Source organism: Somniosus microcephalus, chromosome 14 (genome assembly GCF_052327205.1).
Source record: "Somniosus microcephalus isolate GS21.2 chromosome 14, FLI_Smic_1.0, whole genome shotgun sequence".
Lineage (NCBI taxonomy): Eukaryota > Metazoa > Chordata > Chondrichthyes > Squaliformes > Somniosidae > Somniosus > Somniosus microcephalus.
In genome coordinates, this window is record NC_141000.1 from 26,887,043 (window position 1) to 26,907,223 (window position 20,181).

Here is a 20,181-nt window from a genome sequence, read left to right on the forward strand (position 1 = left end):
GTCCAATTAAAACTGGCACTCTCCCCATCCAATTAAAACTGGCACTCTCCCCGTCCAATTAAAACTGGCACTCTCCCCGTCCAATTAAAACTGGCACTCTCCCCGTCCAAGTAAAATTGGCACTCTCCCCATCCGATTCAAACTGGCACTCTCCCCGTCCAATTAAAACTGGCACTCTCCCCGTCCAATTAAAACTGGCATTCTCCCCGCCCAATTAAAACTGGCAGTCTCCCCGTCCAATTCAAACTGGCACTCTCCCCGTCCAATTAAAACTGGCACTCTCCCCGTCCAATTCAAACAGGCACTCTTCCCATCCAATTCAAACTGGCACTCTCCCCGTCCAATTCAAACTGGCACTCTCCCCGTCCAATTCAAACTGGCACTCTCCCCGTCCAATTCAAACTGGCACTCTCCCCGTACAATTCAAACTGGCACTCTCCCCGTCCAATTCAAACTGGCACTCTCCCCGTCCAATTCAAACTGGCACTCTCCCCCTCCAATTCAAACTGGCACTCTCCCCGTCCAATTAAAACTGGCACTCTCCCCGTCCAATTCAAACTGGCACTCTCCCCGTCCAATTCAAACTGACACTCTCCCTATCCAATTCAAACTGGCACTCTCCCCGTCCAATTCAAACTGGCACTCTCCCCATCCAATTCAAACTGTCACTTTCCCCATCCAATTCAAACTGGCACTCTCCCCGTCCAATTGAAACTGTCACTCTCCCCATCCAATTCAAACAGGCACTCTTCCCATCCAATTCAAACTGGCACTCTCCCCGTCCAATTAAAACTGGCACTCTCCCCATCCAATTAAAACTGGCACTCTCCCCGTCCAATTAAATCTGGCACTCTCCCCGTCCAATTAAAACTGGCACTCTCCCCGTCCAATTAAAACTGGCACTCTCCCCATCCGATTCAAACTGGCACTCTCCCCGTCCAATTAAAACTGGCACTCTCCCCGTCCAATTAAAACTGGCACTCTCCCCGCCCAATTAAAACTGGCAGTCTCCCCGTCCAATTCAAACTGGCACTCTCCCCGTCCAATTAAAACTGGCACTCTCCCCGTCCAATTTAAACTGGCACTCTCCCCATCCAATTAAAACTGGCACTCTCCCTGTCCAATTCAAATTGGCACTCTCCCCGTCCAATTAAAACTGGCACGCTCCCGGTCCAATTCAAATTGTCACTCTCCCCGTCCAATTAATACTGGCACTCTCCCCATCCAATTAAAACTGGCACTCTCCCGGTCCAATTCAAACTGGCACTCTCCCCATCCAATTAAAACTGGCACTCTCCCTGTCCAATTCAAACTGTCACTCTCCCCGTCCAGTTAAAACTGGCACTCTCCCCGTCCAATTAAAACTGGCACTCTCCCCGTCCAATTAAAACTGGCACTCTCCCCGTCCAATTAAAGCTGGCACTCTCCCCGTCCAATTAAAACTGGCACTCTCACCGTCCAATTCAAACTGTCACTCTCACCATCCAATTAAAACTGGCACTCTCCCCATCCAATTAAAACTGGCACTCTCACCGTCCAATTCAAACTGGCACTCTCCCCATCCAATTAAAACTGGCACTCTCCCCGTCCAATTCAAACTGGCACTCTCCCCGTCCAATTAAAACTGGCACTCTCCCCGTCCAATTCAAACAGGCACTCTCCCCATCCAATTGAAACTGGCACTCTCCCCGTCCAAGTAAAACTGGCACTCTCCCCGTCCAATTAAAACTGGCACTCTCCCCGTCCAATTCAAGCTGGCACTCTCCCCGTCCAATTAAAACTGGCAGTCTCCCCATCCAATTCAAACTGGTACTCTCGCCGTCCAATTAAAACTGGCACTCTCCCTATCCAATTAAAACTGGCACTCTCCCCGTCCAATTAAAACTGGCACTCTCCCCAACCAATTCATACTGGCAGTCTCCCCGCCCAATTAAAACTGGCATTCTCCCCATCCAATTAAAACTGGCACTCTCCCCATCCAATTCAAACTGGCACTCTCCCCGTCCAATTAAAACTGGCACTCTCCCAGTCCAATTAAAACTGGCACTCTCCCCGTCCAATTCAAACTGGCACTATCCCCATCCAATTAAAACTGGCACTCTCCCCGTCCAATTCAAACTGGCACTCTCCCCGTCCAATTCAAACTGGCACACTCCCCGGCCAATTCAAACTGGCACTATGCCCATCCAATTAAAACTGGCACTCTCCCCGTCCAATTCAAACTGGCACTCTCCCCATCCAATTCAAACAGGCACTCTCCCCGTCCAATTCAAACTGGCACTCTCCCCATCCAATTAAAACTGGCAATCTCCCCGTCCAATTCAAACTGTCACTCTTCCCATCCAATTCAAACTGGCACTCTCCCCGTCCAATTCAAACTGGCACTCTCCCCGTCCAATTCAAACCGGGACTCTCCCCATCCAATTCAAACTGGCACTCTCCCCGTCCAATTAAAACTGGCGCTCTCCCCGTCCAATTCAAACTGGCGCTCTCCCCGTCCAATTCAAACTGGCACTCGCCCCGTCCAATTCAAACTGGCACTCTCCCCGTCCAATTCAAACAGGCACTCTCCCCGTCCAATTCAAACTGGCACTCTCCCCGTCCAATTCAAACTGGCACTCTCCCCGTACAATTCAAACTGGCACTCTCCCCGTCCAATTCAAACTGGCACTCTCCCCGTCCAATTCAAACTGGCACTCTCCCCCTCCAATTCAAACTGGCACTCTCCCCGTCCAATTCAAACTGGCACTCTCCCCGTCCAATTCAAACTGGCACTCTCCCCGTCCAATTCAAACTGACACTCTCCCTATCCAATTCAAACTGGCACTCTCCCCGTCCAATTCAAACTGGCACTCTCCCCATCCAATTCAAACTGTCACTTTCCCCATCCAATTCAAACTGGCACTCTCCCCGTCCAATTAAAACTGTCACTCTCCCCATCCAATTAAAACTGGCACTCTCCCCGTCCAATTCAAACAGGCACTCTTCCCATCCAATTCAAACTGGCACTCTCCCCGTCCAATTAAAACTGGCACTCTCCCCATCCAATTAAAACTGGCACTCTCCCCGTCCAATTAAAACTGGCACTCTCCCCGTCCAATTAAAACTGGCACTCTCCCCGTCCAATTAAAACTGGCACTCTCCCCATCCGATTCAAACTGGCACTGTCCCCGTCCAATTAAAACTGGCACTCTCCCCGTCCAATTAAAACTGGCACTCTCCCCGCCCAATTAAAACTGGCAGTCTCCCCGTCCAATTCAAACTGGCACTCTCCCCGTCCAATTAAAACTGGCACTCTCCCCGTCCAATTTAAACTGGCACTCTCCCCATCCAATTAAAACTGGCACTCTCCCTGTCCAATTCAAACTGGCACTCTCCCCGTCCAATTAAAACTGGCACTCTCCCGGTCCAATTCAAACTGTCACTCTCCCCGTTCAATTAATACTGGCACTCTCCCCATCCAATTAAAATTGGCACTCTCCCGGTCCAATTCAAACTGGCACTCTCCCCATCCAATTAAAACTGGCACTCTCCCCGTCCAATTAAAACTGGCACTCTCCCCGTCCAATTAAAACTGGCACTCTCCCCATCCAATTAAAACTGGCACTCTCACCGTCCAATTCAAACTGGCACTCTCCCCGTCCAATTCAAACTGGCACTCTCCCCATCCAATTAAAACTGGCACTCTCCCTGTCCAATTAAAACTGGCACTCTCCCCGTCCAATTCAAACAGGCACTCTCCCCATCCAATTGAAACTGGCACTCTCCCCGTCCAATTAAAACTGGCACTCCCCCCGTCCAATTAAAACTGGCACTCTCCCCGTCCAATTCAAACTGGCACTCTCCCCGTCCAATTAAAACTGGCACTCTCCCCATCCAATTCAAACTGGCACTCTCCCCGTCCAATTAAAACTGGCACTCTCCCCGTCCAATTCAAACTGGCACTCTCCCCGTCCAATTCAAACTGGCACTCTCCCCGTCCAATTAAAACTGGCACTCTCCCCGTCCAATTCAAACTGGCACTCTCCCCATCCAATTAAAACAGGCACTCTCCCCGTCCAATTCAAACTTGCACTCTCCCCATCCAATTCAAACTGGCACTCTCCCCGTCCAATTCAAACTGGCACGCTCCCCGTCCAATTAAAACTGGCACACTCACTGTCCAATTAGAACTGGCACTCCCCCCGTCCAATTCAAACTTGCACTCTCCTCGTCCAATTAAAACTGGCACACTCCCCGTCCAATTAAAACTGGCCCTCTCCCCGTCCAATTCAAACTGGCACTCTCCTCGTCCAATTCAAACTGGCACTCTCCCTGTCCAATTAAATCTGGCGCTCTCCCCGTCCAATTCAAACTGGCACTCTCCCAGTCCAATTCAAACTGGCACTCTCCTCGTCCAATTAAAACTTACACTCTTCCCGTCCAATTAAAACTGGCACTCTCCCCGTCCATTTCAAACTGGCAATCTCCCTGTCCAATTCAAACTGGCGCTCTCTCCGTCCAATTCAAACAGGCGCTCTCCCCGTCCAATTCAAACTGGCACTCTCCCCGTCCAATTAAAACTGGCACTCTTCCCGTCCAATTAATACTGGCACTCTCCCCGTCCAATTCAAACTGGCAATCTCCCCGTCCAATTCAAACTGGCACTCTCCCCGTCCAATTCAAACTGGCACTCTCCCCATGCAATTAAAACTGGCAATCTCCCCGTCCAATTCAAACTGGCACTCTACCCGTCCAATTCAAACTGGCACTCTCCCCATCCAATTAAAACTGGTACTCTCCCCGTCCTATTCAAACTGGCACTCTCCACGTCCAATTAAAACTGGCACTCTCCCCGTCCAATTCAAACTGGCACTTTCCCCGTCCAATTAAAACTGGCTCTCTCCCCGTCCAATTAAAACTGGCACTCACCCCGTCCAATTCAAACAGGCACTCTCCCCGTCCAATTCAAACTGGCACTCTCCCCGTCCAATTAAAACTGGCACTCTCACCGTCCAATTCAAACAGGCACTCTCCCCGTCCAATTCAAACTGGCACTATCCCCGTCCAATTCAAACTGGCACTCTCCTCGTCCAATTAAAACTGGCACTCTCCCCGTCCAATTAAAACTGGCACTCTCCCCGTCCAATTAAAACTGGCACTCTCACCGTCCAATTCAAACTGGCACTCTCCCCGTCCAATTCAAACTGGCACTCTCCCCGTCCAATTCAAACTGGCACTCTCCCCGTCCAATTAAAACTGGCACTCTCCCCGTCCAATTCAAACTGGCACTCTCCCCGTCCAATTAAAACAGGCACTCTCCCCGTCCAATTCAAACTGGCACTCTCCCCATCCAATTCAAACTGGCACTCTCCCCGTCCAATTCAAACTGGCACTCTTCCCGTCCAATTAAAACTGGCACACTCACTGTCCATTAGAACTGGCACTCCCCCCGTCCAATTCAAACTTGCACTCTCCTCGTCCAATTAAAACTGGCACTCTCCCCGTCCAATTCAAACTGGCACTCTTCCCATCCAATTCAAACTGGCACTCTCCCCGTCCAATTCAAACTGGCACTCTCCCCGTCCAATTCAAACTGGGACTCTCCCCTTCCAATTCAAACTGGCACTCTCCCCGTCCAATTAAAACTGGCGCTCTCCCCGTCCAATTCAAACTGGCACTCTCCCCGTCCAATTCAAACTGGCACTCTCCCCGTCCAATTCAAACTGGCACTCTCCCCGTCCAATTCAAACTGGCACTCTCCCCGTCCAATTCAAACTGACACTCTCCCCGTCCAATTGAAACTGGCACTCTCCCCGTACAATTCAAACTGGCACTCTCCCCGTCCAATTCAAACTGGCACTCTCCCCGTCCAATTCAAACTGACACTCTCCCTATCCAATTCAAACTGGCACTCTCCCCGTCCAATTCAAACTGGCACTCTCCCCATCCAATTCAAACTGTCACTTTCCCCATCCAATTCAAACTGGCACTCTCCCCGTCCAATTAAAACTGTCACTCTCCCCATCCAATTAAAACTGGCACTCTCCCCGTCCAATTCAAACAGGCACTCTTCCCATCCAATTCAAACAGGCACTCTCCCCGTCCAATGCAAACTGGCACTCTCCCCGTCCAATTCAAACTGGCACTCTCCCCGTCCAATTCAAACTGGCACTCTCCCCGTACAATTCAAACTGGCACTCTCCCCGTCCAATTCAAACTGGCACTCTCCCCGTCCAATTCAAACTGGCACTCTCCCCCTCCAATTCAAACTGGCACTCTCCCCGTCCAATTCAAACTGGCACTCTCCCCGTCCAATTCAAACAGGCACTCTCCCCGTCCAATTCAAACTGGCACTCTCCCCGTCCAATTCAAACTGGCACTCTCCCCATCCAATTAAAACTGGCAATCTCCCCGTCCAATTCAAACTGTCACTCTTCCCATCCAATTCAAACTGGCACTCTCCCCGTCCAATTCAAACTGGCACTCTCCCCGTCCAATTCAAACCGGGACTCTCCCCATCCAATTCAAACTGGCACTCTCCCCGTCCAATTAAAACTGGCGCTCTCCCCGTCCAATTCAAACTGGCGCTCTCCCCGTCCAATTCAAACTGGCACTCGCCCCGTCCAATTCAAACTGGCACTCTCCCCGTCCAATTCAAACAGGCACTCTCCCCGTCCAATTCAAACTGGCACTCTCCCCGTCCAATTCAAACTGGCACTCTCCCCGTACAATTCAAACTGGCACTCTCCCCGTCCAATTCAAACTGGCACTCTCCCCGTCCAATTCAAACTGGCACTCTCCCCCTCCAATTCAAACTGGCACTCTCCCCGTCCAATTCAAACTGGCACTCTCCCCGTCCAATTCAAACTGGCACTCTCCCCGTCCAATTCAAACTGACACTCTCCCTATCCAATTCAAACTGGCACTCTCCCCGTCCAATTCAAACTGGCACTCTCCCCATCCAATTCAAACTGTCACTTTCCCCATCCAATTCAAACTGGCACTCTCCCCGTCCAATTAAAACTGTCACTCTCCCCATCCAATTAAAACTGGCACTCTCCCCGTCCAATTCAAACAGGCACTCTTCCCATCCAATTCAAACTGGCACTCTCCCCGTCCAATTAAAACTGGCACTCTCCCCATCCAATTAAAACTGGCACTCTCCCCGTCCAATTAAAACTGGCACTCTCCCCGTCCAATTAAAACTGGCACTCTCCCCGTCCAATTAAAACTGGCACTCTCACCATCCGATTCAAACTGGCACTGTCCCCGTCCAATTAAAACTGGCACTCTCCCCGTCCAATTAAAACTGGCACTCTCCCCGCCCAATTAAAACTGGCAGTCTCCCCGTCCAATTCAAACTGGCACTCTCCCCGTCCAATTAAAACTGGCACTCTCCCCGTCCAATTTAAACTGGCACTCTCCCCATCCAATTAAAACTGGCACTCTCCCTGTCCAATTCAAACTGGCACTCTCCCCGTCCAATTAAAACTGGCACTCTCCCGGTCCAATTCAAACTGTCACTCTCCCCGTTCAATTAATACTGGCACTCTCCCCATCCAATTAAAATTGGCACTCTCCCGGTCCAATTCAAACTGGCACTCTCCCCATCCAATTAAAACTGGCACTCTCCCCGTCCAATTAAAACTGGCACTCTCCCCGTCCAATTAAAACTGGCACTCTCCCCATCCAATTAAAACTGGCACTCTCACCGTCCAATTCAAACTGGCACTCTCCCCGTCCAATTCAAACTGGCACTCTCCCCATCCAATTAAAACTGGCACTCTCCCTGTCCAATTAAAACTGGCACTCTCCCCGTCCAATTCAAACAGGCACTCTCCCCATCCAATTGAAACTGGCACTCTCCCCGTCCAATTAAAACTGGCACTCCCCCCGTCCAATTAAAACTGGCACTCTCCCCGTCCAATTCAAACTGGCACTCTCCCCGTCCAATTAAAACTGGCACTCTCCCCATCCAATTCAAACTGGCACTCTCCCCGTCCAATTAAAACTGGCACTCTCCCCGTCCAATTCAAACTGGCACTCTCCCCGTCCAATTCAAACTGGCACTCTCCCCGTCCAATTAAAACTGGCACTCTCCCCGTCCAATTCAAACTGGCACTCTCCCCATCCAATTAAAACAGGCACTCTCCCCGTCCAATTCAAACTTGCACTCTCCCCATCCAATTCAAACTGGCACTCTCCCCGTCCAATTCAAACTGGCACGCTCCCCGTCCAATTAAAACTGGCACACTCACTGTCCAATTAGAACTGGCACTCCCCCCGTCCAATTCAAACTTGCACTCTCCTCGTCCAATTAAAACTGGCACACTCCCCGTCCAATTAAAACTGGCCCTCTCCCCGTCCAATTCAAACTGGCACTCTCCTCGTCCAATTCAAACTGGCACTCTCCCTGTCCAATTAAATCTGGCGCTCTCCCCGTCCAATTCAAACTGGCACTCTCCCAGTCCAATTCAAACTGGCACTCTCCTCGTCCAATTAAAACTTACACTCTTCCCGTCCAATTAAAACTGGCACTCTCCCCGTCCAATTCAAACTGGCAATCTCCCTGTCCAATTCAAACTGGCGCTCTCTCCGTCCAATTCAAACAGGCGCTCTCCCCGTCCAATTCAAACTGGCACTCTCCCCGTCCAATTAAAACTGGCACTCTTCCCGTCCAATTAATACTGGCACTCTCCCCGTCCAATTCAAACTGGCAATCTCCCCGTCCAATTCAAACTGGCACTCTCCCCGTCCAATTCAAACTGGCACTCTCCCCATGCAATTAAAACTGGCAATCTCCCCGTCCAATTCAAACTGGCACTCTACCCGTCCAATTCAAACTGGCACTCTCCCCATCCAATTAAAACTGGTACTCTCCCCGTCCTATTCAAACTGGCACTCTCCACGTCCAATTAAAACTGGCACTCTCCCCGTCCAATTCAAACTGGCACTTTCCCCGTCCAATTAAAACTGGCTCTCTCCCCGTCCAATTAAAACTGGCACTCACCCCGTCCAATTCAAACAGGCACTCTCCCCGTCCAATTCAAACTGGCACTCTCCCCGTCCAATTAAAACTGGCACTCTCACCGTCCAATTCAAACAGGCACTCTCCCCGTCCAATTCAAACTGGCACTATCCCCGTCCAATTCAAACTGGCACTCTCCTCGTCCAATTAAAACTGGCACTCTCCCCGTCCAATTAAAACTGGCACTCTCCCCGTCCAATTAAAACTGGCACTCTCACCGTCCAATTCAAACTGGCACTCTCCCCGTCCAATTCAAACTGGCACTCTCCCCGTCCAATTCAAACTGGCACTCTCCCCGTCCAATTAAAACTGGCACTCTCCCCGTCCAATTCAAACTGGCACTCTCCCCGTCCAATTAAAACAGGCACTCTCCCCGTCCAATTCAAACTGGCACTCTCCCCATCCAATTCAAACTGGCACTCTCCCCGTCCAATTCAAACTGGCACTCTTCCCGTCCAATTAAAACTGGCACACTCACTGTCCATTAGAACTGGCACTCCCCCCGTCCAATTCAAACTTGCACTCTCCTCGTCCAATTAAAACTGGCACTCTCCCCGTCCAATTCAAACTGGCACTCTTCCCATCCAATTCAAACTGGCACTCTCCCCGTCCAATTCAAACTGGCACTCTCCCCGTCCAATTCAAACTGGGACTCTCCCCTTCCAATTCAAACTGGCACTCTCCCCGTCCAATTAAAACTGGCGCTCTCCCCGTCCAATTCAAACTGGCACTCTCCCCGTCCAATTCAAACTGGCACTCTCCCCGTCCAATTCAAACTGGCACTCTCCCCGTCCAATTCAAACTGGCACTCTCCCCGTCCAATTCAAACTGACACTCTCCCCGTCCAATTGAAACTGGCACTCTCCCCGTACAATTCAAACTGGCACTCTCCCCGTCCAATTCAAACTGGCACTCTCCCCGTCCAATTCAAACTGACACTCTCCCTATCCAATTCAAACTGGCACTCTCCCCGTCCAATTCAAACTGGCACTCTCCCCATCCAATTCAAACTGTCACTTTCCCCATCCAATTCAAACTGGCACTCTCCCCGTCCAATTAAAACTGTCACTCTCCCCATCCAATTAAAACTGGCACTCTCCCCGTCCAATTCAAACAGGCACTCTTCCCATCCAATTCAAACAGGCACTCTCCCCGTCCAATGCAAACTGGCACTCTCCCCGTCCAATTCAAACTGGCACTCTCCCCGTCCAATTCAAACTGGCACTCTCCCCGTACAATTCAAACTGGCACTCTCCCCGTCCAATTCAAACTGGCACTCTCGCCGTCCAATTCAAACTGGCACTCTCCCCCTCCAATTCAAACTGGCACTCTCCCCGTCCAATTCAAACTGGCACTCTCCCCGTCCAATTCAAACAGGCACTCTCCCCGTCCAATTCAAACTGGCACTCTCCCCGTCCAATTCAAACTGGCACTCTCCCCGTCCAATTCAAACTGGCTCTCTCCCCATCCAATTCAAACTGGCACTCTCCCCATCCAATTCATACTGGCACTCTCTCCCCGTCCAATTAAAACTGGCACTCTCCCCGTCCAATTAAAACTGGCACTCTCCCTGTCCAATTCAAACTGGCACTCTCCCCGTCCAATTGAAACTGGCACTCTCCCCGTCCAATTAAAACTGGCACTCTCACCGTCCAATTCAAACTGGCACTCTCCCCGTCCAATTCAAACTGGCACTATCCCCGTCCAATTAAACTGGCACTCTCCCCGTCCAATTCAAACTGGCACTCTCCCCGTCCAATTCAAACTGGCACTCTCCCCCTCCAATTCAAACTGGCACTCTCCCCGTCCAATTCAAACTGGCACGCGCCCCGTCCAATTAAAACTGGCACACTCACTGTCCAATTAGAACTGGCACTCCCCCCGTCCAATTCAAACTTGCACTCTCCTCGTCCAATTAAAACTGGCACTCTCCCCGTCCAATTCAAACTGGCACTCTTCCCATCCAATTCAAACTGGCACTCTCCCCGTCCAATTCAAACTGGCACTCTCCCCGTCCAAATCAAACTGGGACTCTCCCCTTCCAATTCAAACTGGCACTCTCCCCGTCCAATTAAAACTGGCGCTCTCCCCGTCCAATTCAAACTGGCACTCTCCCCGTCCAATTCAAACTGGCACTCTCCCCGTCCAATTCAAACTGGCACTCTCCCCGTCCAATTCAAACTGGCACTCTCCCCGTCCAATTCAAACTGACACTCTCCCCGTCCAATTGAAACTGGCACTCTCCCCGTACAATTCAAACAGGCACTCTCCCCGTCCAATTCAAACTGGCACTCTCCCCGTCCAATTCAAACTGACACTCTCCCTATCCAATTCAAACTGGCACTCTCCCCGTCCAATTCAAACTGGCACTCTCCCCATCCAATTCAAACTGTCACTTTCCCCATCCAATTCAAACTGGCACTCTCCCCGTCCAATTAAAACTGTCACTCTCCCCATCCAATTAAAACTGGCACTCTCCCCGTCCAATTCAAACAGGCACTCTTCCCATCCAATTCAAACAGGCACTCTCCCCGTCCAATGCAAACTGGCACTCTCCCCGTCCAATTCAAACTGGCACTCTCCCCGTCCAATTCAAACTGGCACTCTCCCCGTACAATTCAAACTGGCACTCTCCCCGTCCAATTCAAACTGGCACTCTCCCCGTCCAATTCAAACTGGCACTCTCCCCCTCCAATTCAAACTGGCACTCTCCCCGTCCAATTCAAACTGGCACTCTCCCCGTCCAATTCAAACTGGCACTCTCCCCGTCCAATTCAAACTGGCACTCTCCCCGTCCAATTCAAACTGGCACTCTCCCCGTCCAATTCAAACTGGCTCTCTCCCCATCCAATTCAAACTGGCACTCTCCCCATCCAATTCATACTGGCACTCTCTCCCCGTCCAATTAAAACTGGCACTCTCCCCGTCCAATTAAAACTGGCACTCTCCCTGTCCAATTCAAACTGGCACTCTCCCCGTCCAATTGAAACTGGCACTCTCCCCGTCCAATTAAAACTGGCACTCTCACCGTCCAATTCAAACTGGCACTCTCCCCGTCCAATTCAAACTGGCACTATCCCCGTCCAATTCAAACTGGCACTCTCCCCGTCCAATTCAAACTGGCACTCTCCCCGTCCAATTCAAACTGGCACGCGCCCCGTCCAATTAAAACTGGCACACTCACTGTCCAATTAGAACTGGCACTCCCCCCGTCCAATTCAAACTTGCACTCTCCTCGTCCAATTAAAACTGGCACACTCCCTGTCCAATTAAAACTGGCACTCTCCCCGTCCAATTCAAACTGGCACTCTCCTCGTCCAATTCAAACTGGCACTCTCCCTGTCCAATTAAATCTGGCGCTCTCCCCGTCCAATTCAAACTGGCACTCTCCCAGTCCAATTCAAACTGGCACTCTCCCCGTCCAATTAAAACTTACACTCTTCCCGTCCAATTAAAACTGGCACTCTCCCCGTCCAATTCAAACTGGCAATCTCCCCGTCCAATTCAAACTGGCGCTCTCCCCGTCCAATTCAAACTGGCGCTCTCCCCGTCCAATTCAAACTGGCACTCTCCCCGTCCAATTAAAACTGGCACTCTTCCCGTCCAATTAATACTGGCACTCTCCCCGTCGAATTCAAACTGGCAATCTCCCCGTCCAATTCAAACTGGCACTCTCCCCGTCCAATTCAAACTGGCACTCTACCCATGCAATTAAAACTGGCAATCTCCCCGTCCAATTCAAACTGGCACTCTACCCGTCCAATTCAAACTGGCACTCTCCCCATCCAATTAAAAGTGGTACTCTCCCCGTCCTATTCAAACTGGCAGTCTCCGCGTCCAATTAAAACTGGCACTCTCCCTGTCCAATTCAAACTGGCACACTCCCCGTCCAATTCAAACTGGCACTTTCCCGGTCAATTAAAACTGGCACTCTCCCCGTCCAATTAAAACTGGCACTCACCCCGTCCAATTCAAACTGGCACTCTCCCCATCCAATTCAAACTGGCACTCTCCCCGTCCAATTCAAACTGGCACTCTCCCCATCCAATTCAACTGGCACTCTCCCCATCCAATTCAAACTGGCACTCTCCCCGTCCAATTAAAGCTGGCACACTCACCGTCCAATTCAAACTGGCACTCTCCCCATCCAATTCAAACTTGCACTCTCCCCGTCCAATTCAAACTGGCACTCTCCCCGTCCAATTAAAACTGGCACACTCACCGTCCAATTAAAACTGGCACTCTCCCCGTCCAATTCAAACTGGCACTCTCCTCGTCCAATTAAAACAGGCACTCTCCCCGTCCAATTAAAACTGGCACTCTCCCCATCCAATTAAAACTGGCACTCTCCACGTCCAATTCAAACTGGCACTCTCCCCGTCCAATTCAAACTGGCACTCTCCCCGTCCAATTCAAACTGGTACTCTCCCCGTCCAATTCAAACTGGCACTCTCCCCGTCCAATTCAAACTGGCTCTCTCCCCATCCAATTCAAACTGGCACTCTCCCCATCCAATTCATACTGGCACTCTCTCCCCGTCCAATTAAAACTGGCACTCTCCCCGTCCAATTAAAACTGGCACTCTCCCTGTCCAATTCAAACTGGCACTCTCCCCGTCCAATTGAAACTGGCACTCTCCCCGTCCAATTAAAACTGGCACTCTCACCGTCCAATTCAAACTGGCACTCTCCCCGTCCAATTCAAACTGGCACTATCCCCGTCCAATTCAAACTGGCACTCTCCCCGTCCAATTCAAACTGGCACTCTCCCCGTCCAATTCAAACTGGCACGCGCCCCGTCCAATTAAAACTGGCACACTCACTGTCCAATTAGAACTGGCACTCCCCCCGTCCAATTCAAACTTGCACTCTCCTCGTCCAATTAAAACTGGCACACTCCCTGTCCAATTAAAACTGGCACTCTCCCCGTCCAATTCAAACTGGCACTCTCCTCGTCCAATTCAAACTGGCACTCTCCCTGTCCAATTAAATCTGGCGCTCTCCCCGTCCAATTCAAACTGGCACTCTCCCAGTCCAATTCAAACTGGCACTCTCCCCGTCCAATTAAAACTTACACTCTTCCCGTCCAATTAAAACTGGCACTCTCCCCGTCCAATTCAAACTGGCAATCTCCCCGTCCAATTCAAACTGGCGCTCTCCCCGTCCAATTCAAACTGGCGCTCTCCCCGTCCAATTCAAACTGGCACTCTCCCCGTCCAATTAAAACTGGCACTCTTCCCGTCCAATTAATACTGGCACTCTCCCCGTCGAATTCAAACTGGCAATCTCCCCGTCCAATTCAAACTGGCACTCTCCCCGTCCAATTCAAACTGGCACTCTCCCCATGCAATTAAAACTGGCAATCTCCCCGTCCAATTCAAACTGGCACTCTACCCGTCCAATTCAAACTGGCACTCTCCCCATCCAATTAAAAGTGGTACTCTCCCCGTCCTATTCAAACTGGCAGTCTCCGCGTCCAATTAAAACTGGCACTCTCCCTGTCCAATTCAAACTGGCACACTCCCCGTCCAATTCAAACTGGCACTTTCCCGGTCAATTAAAACTGGCACTCTCCCCGTCCAATTAAAACTGGCACTCACCCCGTCCAATTCAAACTGGCACTCTCCCCATCCAATTCAAACTGGCACTCTCCCCGTCCAATTCAAACTGGCACTCTCCCCATCCAATTCAACTGGCACTCTCCCCATCCAATTCAAACTGGCACTCTCCCCGTCCAATTAAAGCTGGCACACTCACCGTCCAATTCAAACTGGCACTCTCCCCATCCAATTCAAACTTGCACTCTCCCCGTCCAATTCAAACTGGCACTCTCCCCGTCCAATTAAAACTGGCACACTCACCGTCCAATTAAAACTGGCACTCTCCCCGTCCAATTCAAACTGGCACTCTCCTCGTCCAATTAAAACAGGCACTCTCCCCGTCCAATTAAAACTGGCACTCTCCCCATCCAATTAAAACTGGCACTCTCCACGTCCAATTCAAACTGGCACTCTCCCCGTCCAATTCAAACTGGCACTCTCCCCGTCCAATTCAAACTGGTACTCTCCCCGTCCAATTCAAACTGGCACTCTCCCCGCCCAATTAAAACAGGCACTCTCCCCGTCCAATTAAAACTGGCACTCTCCCCGTCCAATTAAAACTGGCACTCTCCCCGTCCAATTCAAACTGGCACTCTCCCCGTCCAATTCAAACTGGCACTCTCCCCTCCCAATTAAAACTGGCTCTCTCCCCGTCCAATTCAAACTGGCGCTCTCCCCATGCAATTCAAACTGGCACTCTCCCCGTCCAATTCAAACTGGCACTCTCCCCGTCCAATTCAAACTGGCTCTCTCCCCATCCAATTCAAACTGGCACTCTCCCCATCCAATTCATACTGGCACTCTCTCCCCGTCCAATTCAAACGGGCGCTCTCCCCGTCCAATTCAAACTGGCACTCTCCCCATCCAATTCATACTGGCACTCTCTCCCCGTCCAATTCAAACGGGCGCTCTCCCCGTCAAATTCAAACCGCCACTCTCCCCGTCCAATTCAAACTGGCTCTCTTCCCGTCCAATTCAAACTGCCACTCTCCCCGTCCAATTCAAACTGGCACTCTCCCCGTCCAATTCAAACTGGCACTCTCCCCGTCCAATTAAAACTGGCACTCTCCCCGTCCAATTAAAACTGGCACTCTCCCTGTCCAATTCAAACAGGCACTCTCCCTGTCCAATTGAAACTGGCACTCTCCCCGTCCAATTAAAACTGGCACTCTCACCGTCCAATTCAAACTGGCACTCTCCCCGTCCAATTCAAACTGGCACTATCCCCGTCCAATTCAAACTGGCACTCTCCCCGTCCAATTAAAACTGGCACTCTCCCCGTCCAATTAAAACTGGCACTCTCCCCGTCCAATTAAAACTGGCACTCTCACCTTCCAATTCAAACTGGCACTCTCCCCGTCCAATTCAAACGGGCACTCTCCCCGTCCAATTCAAACTGGCACTCTCCCCGTCCAATTAAAACTGGCACTCTCCCCGTCCAATTCAAACTGGCACTCTCCCCATCCAATTAAAACAGGCACTCTCCCCGTCCAATTCAAACTGGCACTCTCCCCATCCAATTCAAACTGGCACTCTCCCCGTCCAATTCAAACTGGCACGCTCCCCGTCCAATTAAAACTGGCACACTCACTGTCCAATTAGAACTGGCACTCCCCTTTCCAATTCAAACTTGCACTCTCCTCGTCCAATTAAATCTGGCACACTCCCCGTCCAATTAAAACTGGCACTCTCCCCGTCCAATTCAAACTGGCACTCTCCTCGTCCAATTCAAACTGGCACTCTCCCTGTCCAATTAAATCTGGTGCTCCCCCGTCCAATTCAAACTGGCACTCTCCCAGTCCAATTCAAACTGGCACTCTCCCCGTCCAATTAAAACTTACACTCTTCCCGTCCAATTAAAACTGGCACTCTCCCCGTCCAATTCAAACTGGCAATCTCCCCGTCCAATTCAAACTGGCGCTCTCCCCGTCCAATTCAAACTGGCGCTCTCCCCGTCCAATTCAAACTGGCACTCTCCCCGTCCAATTAAAACTGGCACTCTTCCCGTCCAATTAATACTGGCACTCTCCCCGTCCAATTCAAACTGGCAATCTCCCCGTCCAATTCAAACTGGCACTCTCCCCGTCCAATTAAAACTGGCACTCTTCCCGTCCAATTAATACTGGCACTCTCCCCGTCCAATTCAAACTGGCACTCTCCTCGTCCAATTAAAACAGGCACTCTCCCCGTCCAATTAAAACTGGCACTCTCCCCATCCAATTAAAACTGGCACTCTCCACGTCCAATTCAAACTGGCACTCTCCCCGTCCAATTCAAACTGGCACTCTCCCCGTCCAATTCAAACTGGTACTCTCCCCGTCCAATTCAAACTGGCACTCTCCCCGCCCAATTAAAACAGGCACTCTCCCCGTCCAATTAAAACTGGCACTCTCCCCGTCCAATTAAAACTGGCACTCTCCCCGTCCAATTCAAACTGGCACTCTCCCCGTCCAATTCAAACTGGCACTCTCCCCGCCCAATTAAAACTGGCTCTCTCCCCGTCCAATTCAAACTGGCGCTCTCCCCATGCAATTCAAACTGGCACTCTCCCCGTCCAATTCAAACTGGCACTCTCCCCGTCCAATTCAAACTGGCTCTCTCCCCATCCAATTCAAACTGGCACTCTCCCCATCCAATTCATACTGGCACTCTCTCCCCGTCCAATTCAAACGGGCGCTCTCCCCGTCAAATTCAAACCGCCACTCTCCCCGTCCAATTCAAACTGGCTCTCTTCCCGTCCAATTCAAACTGCCACTCTCCCCGTCCAATTCAAACTGGCACTCTCCCCGTCCAATTCAAACTGGCACTCTCCCCGTCCAATTAAAACTGGCACTCTCCCCGTCCAATTAAAACTGGCACTCTCCCTGTCCAATTCAAACAGGCACTCTCCCTGTCCAATTGAAACTGGCACTCTCCCCGTCCAATTAAAACTGGCACTCTCACCGTCCAATTCAAACTGGCACTCTCCCCGTCCAATTCAAACTGGCACTATCCCCGTCCAATTCAAACTGGCACTCTCCCCGTCCAATTAAAACTGGCACTCTCCCCGTCCAATTAAAACTGGCACTCTCCCCGTCCAATTAAAACTGGCACTCTCACCTTCCAATTCAAACTGGCACTCTCCCCGTCCAATTCAAACGGGCACTCTCCCCGTCCAATTCAAACTGGCACTCTCCCCGTCCAATTAAAACTGGCACTCTCCCCGTCCAATTCAAACTGGCACTCTCCCCATCCAATTAAAACAGGCACTCTCCCCGTCCAATTCAAACTGGCACTCTCCCCATCCAATTCAAACTGGCACTCTCCCCGTCCAATTCAAACTGGCACGCTCCCCGTCCAATTAAAACTGGCACACTCACTGTCCAATTAGAACTGGCACTCCCCCCGTCCAATTCAAACTTGCACTCTCCTCGTCCAATTAAAACTGGCACACTCCCCGTCCAATTAAAACTGGCACTCTCCCCGTCCAATTCAAACTGGCACTCTCCTCGTCCAATTCAAACTGGCACTCTCCCTGTCCAATTAAATCTGGTGCTCCCCCGTCCAATTCAAACTGGCACTCTCCCAGTCCAATTCAAACTGGCACTCTCCCCGTCCAATTAAAACTTACACTCTTCCCGTCCAATTAAAACTGGCACTCTCCCCGTCCAATTCAAACTGGCAATCTCCCCGTCCAATTCAAACTGGCGCTCTCCCCGTCCAATTCAAACTGGCGCTCTCCCCGTCCAATTCAAACTGGCACTCTCCCCGTCCAATTAAAACTGGCACTCTTCCCGTCCAATTAATACTGGCACTCTCCCCGTCCAATTCAAACTGGCAATCTCCCCGTCCAATTCAAACTGGCACTCTCCCCGTCCAATTCAAACTGGCACTCTCCCCATGCAATTAAAACTGGCAATCTCCCCGTCCAATTCAAACTGGCACTCTACCCGTCCAATTCAAACTGGCACTCTCCCCATCCAATTAAAACTGGTACTCTCCCCGTCCTATTCAAACTGGCACTCTCCACGTCCAATTAAAACTGGCACTCTCCCCGTCCAATTCAAACTGGCACTTTCCCCGTCCAATTAAAACTGGCACTCTCCCCGTCCAATTAAAACTGGCACTCACCCCGTCCAATTCAAACTGGCACTCTCCCCGTCCAATTGAAACTGGCACTCTCCCCATCCAATTCAAACTGGCACTCTCCCCATCCAATTCAACTGGCACTCTCCCCATCCAATTCAAACTGGCAGTCTCCCCGTCCAATTGAAACTGGCACTCTCCCCATCCAATTCAAACTGGCACTCTCCCCATCCAATTAAAACTGGCACTCTCCCCGTCCAATTCAAACTGGCACTCTCCCCGTCCAATTCAAACTGGCACTCTCCCCATCCAATTCAAACTGACACTCTCCCCGTCCAATTCAAACTGGCACTCTCCCCGCCCAAATAAAACTGGCACTCTCCCCGTCCAATTAAAACTGGCACTCTCCCCGTCCAATTAAAACAGGCACTCTCCCCGTCTAATTCAAACTGGCACTCTCCCCGTCCAATTCAAACTGGCACTCTCCCCGCCCAATTAAAACTGGCACTCTCCCCGTCCAATTCAAACTGGCGCTCTCCCCATGCAATTCAAACTGGCACTCTCTCCCCGTCCAATTCAAACGGGCGCTCTCCCCGTCCAATTCAAACCGCCACTCTCCCCGTCCAATTCAAACTGGCTCACTTCCCGTCCAATTCAAACTGGCACTCTCCCCGTCCAATACAAACTGGCACTCTCCCCGTCCAATTCAAACTGGCACTCCCTCCCCGTCCAATTCAAACTGGCACTCTCCCCGTCCAATTCAAACGGGCACTCTCCCCGTCCAATTCAAACTGTCACTCTCCCCGTCCAATTCAAACAGGCGCTCTCCCCATGCAATTCAAACTGGCACTCTCCCCGTCCAATATAAACTGGCACTCTCCCCGTCCAATTCAAACTGGCACTCTCCCCGTCCAATTAAAACTGGCACTCTCCCCGTCCAATTCAAACTGGCGCTCTTCCCGTCCAATTCAAACTGGCACTCTTCCCGTCCAATTAAAACTGGCACTCTCCCCGTCCAATTAAAACTGGCACTCTCCCCGTCCAATTCAAACTGGCACTCTCCCCGTCCAATTCAAACTGGCACTCTCCCCATCCAATTAAAACTGGCACTCTCCCCGTCCAATTCAAACTGGCACTCTCCCCGTCGAATTAAAACTGGCACTCTCCCGTCCAATTCAAACTGGCACTCTCCCTGTCCAATTCAAGCTGGCACTCTCCCCGTCCAATTCAAACTGGCACTCTCCCCGTCCAATTCAAACTGGCACTCTCCCCGTCCAATTCAAACTGGCACTCTCCCCGTCCAATTCAAAATGGCACATGACCCGTCCAATTAAAACTGGCACTCTCCCCGTCCTATTCAAACTGGCACTCTCCCCATCCAGTTAAAACTGGCACTCTCCCCGTCCAATTCAAACTGGCACTCTCCCCATCGAATTCAAACTGGCACTCTCCCCGTCCAAATCAAACGGGCACTCTCCCCGTCCAATTCAAACTGGCACTCTCCCCG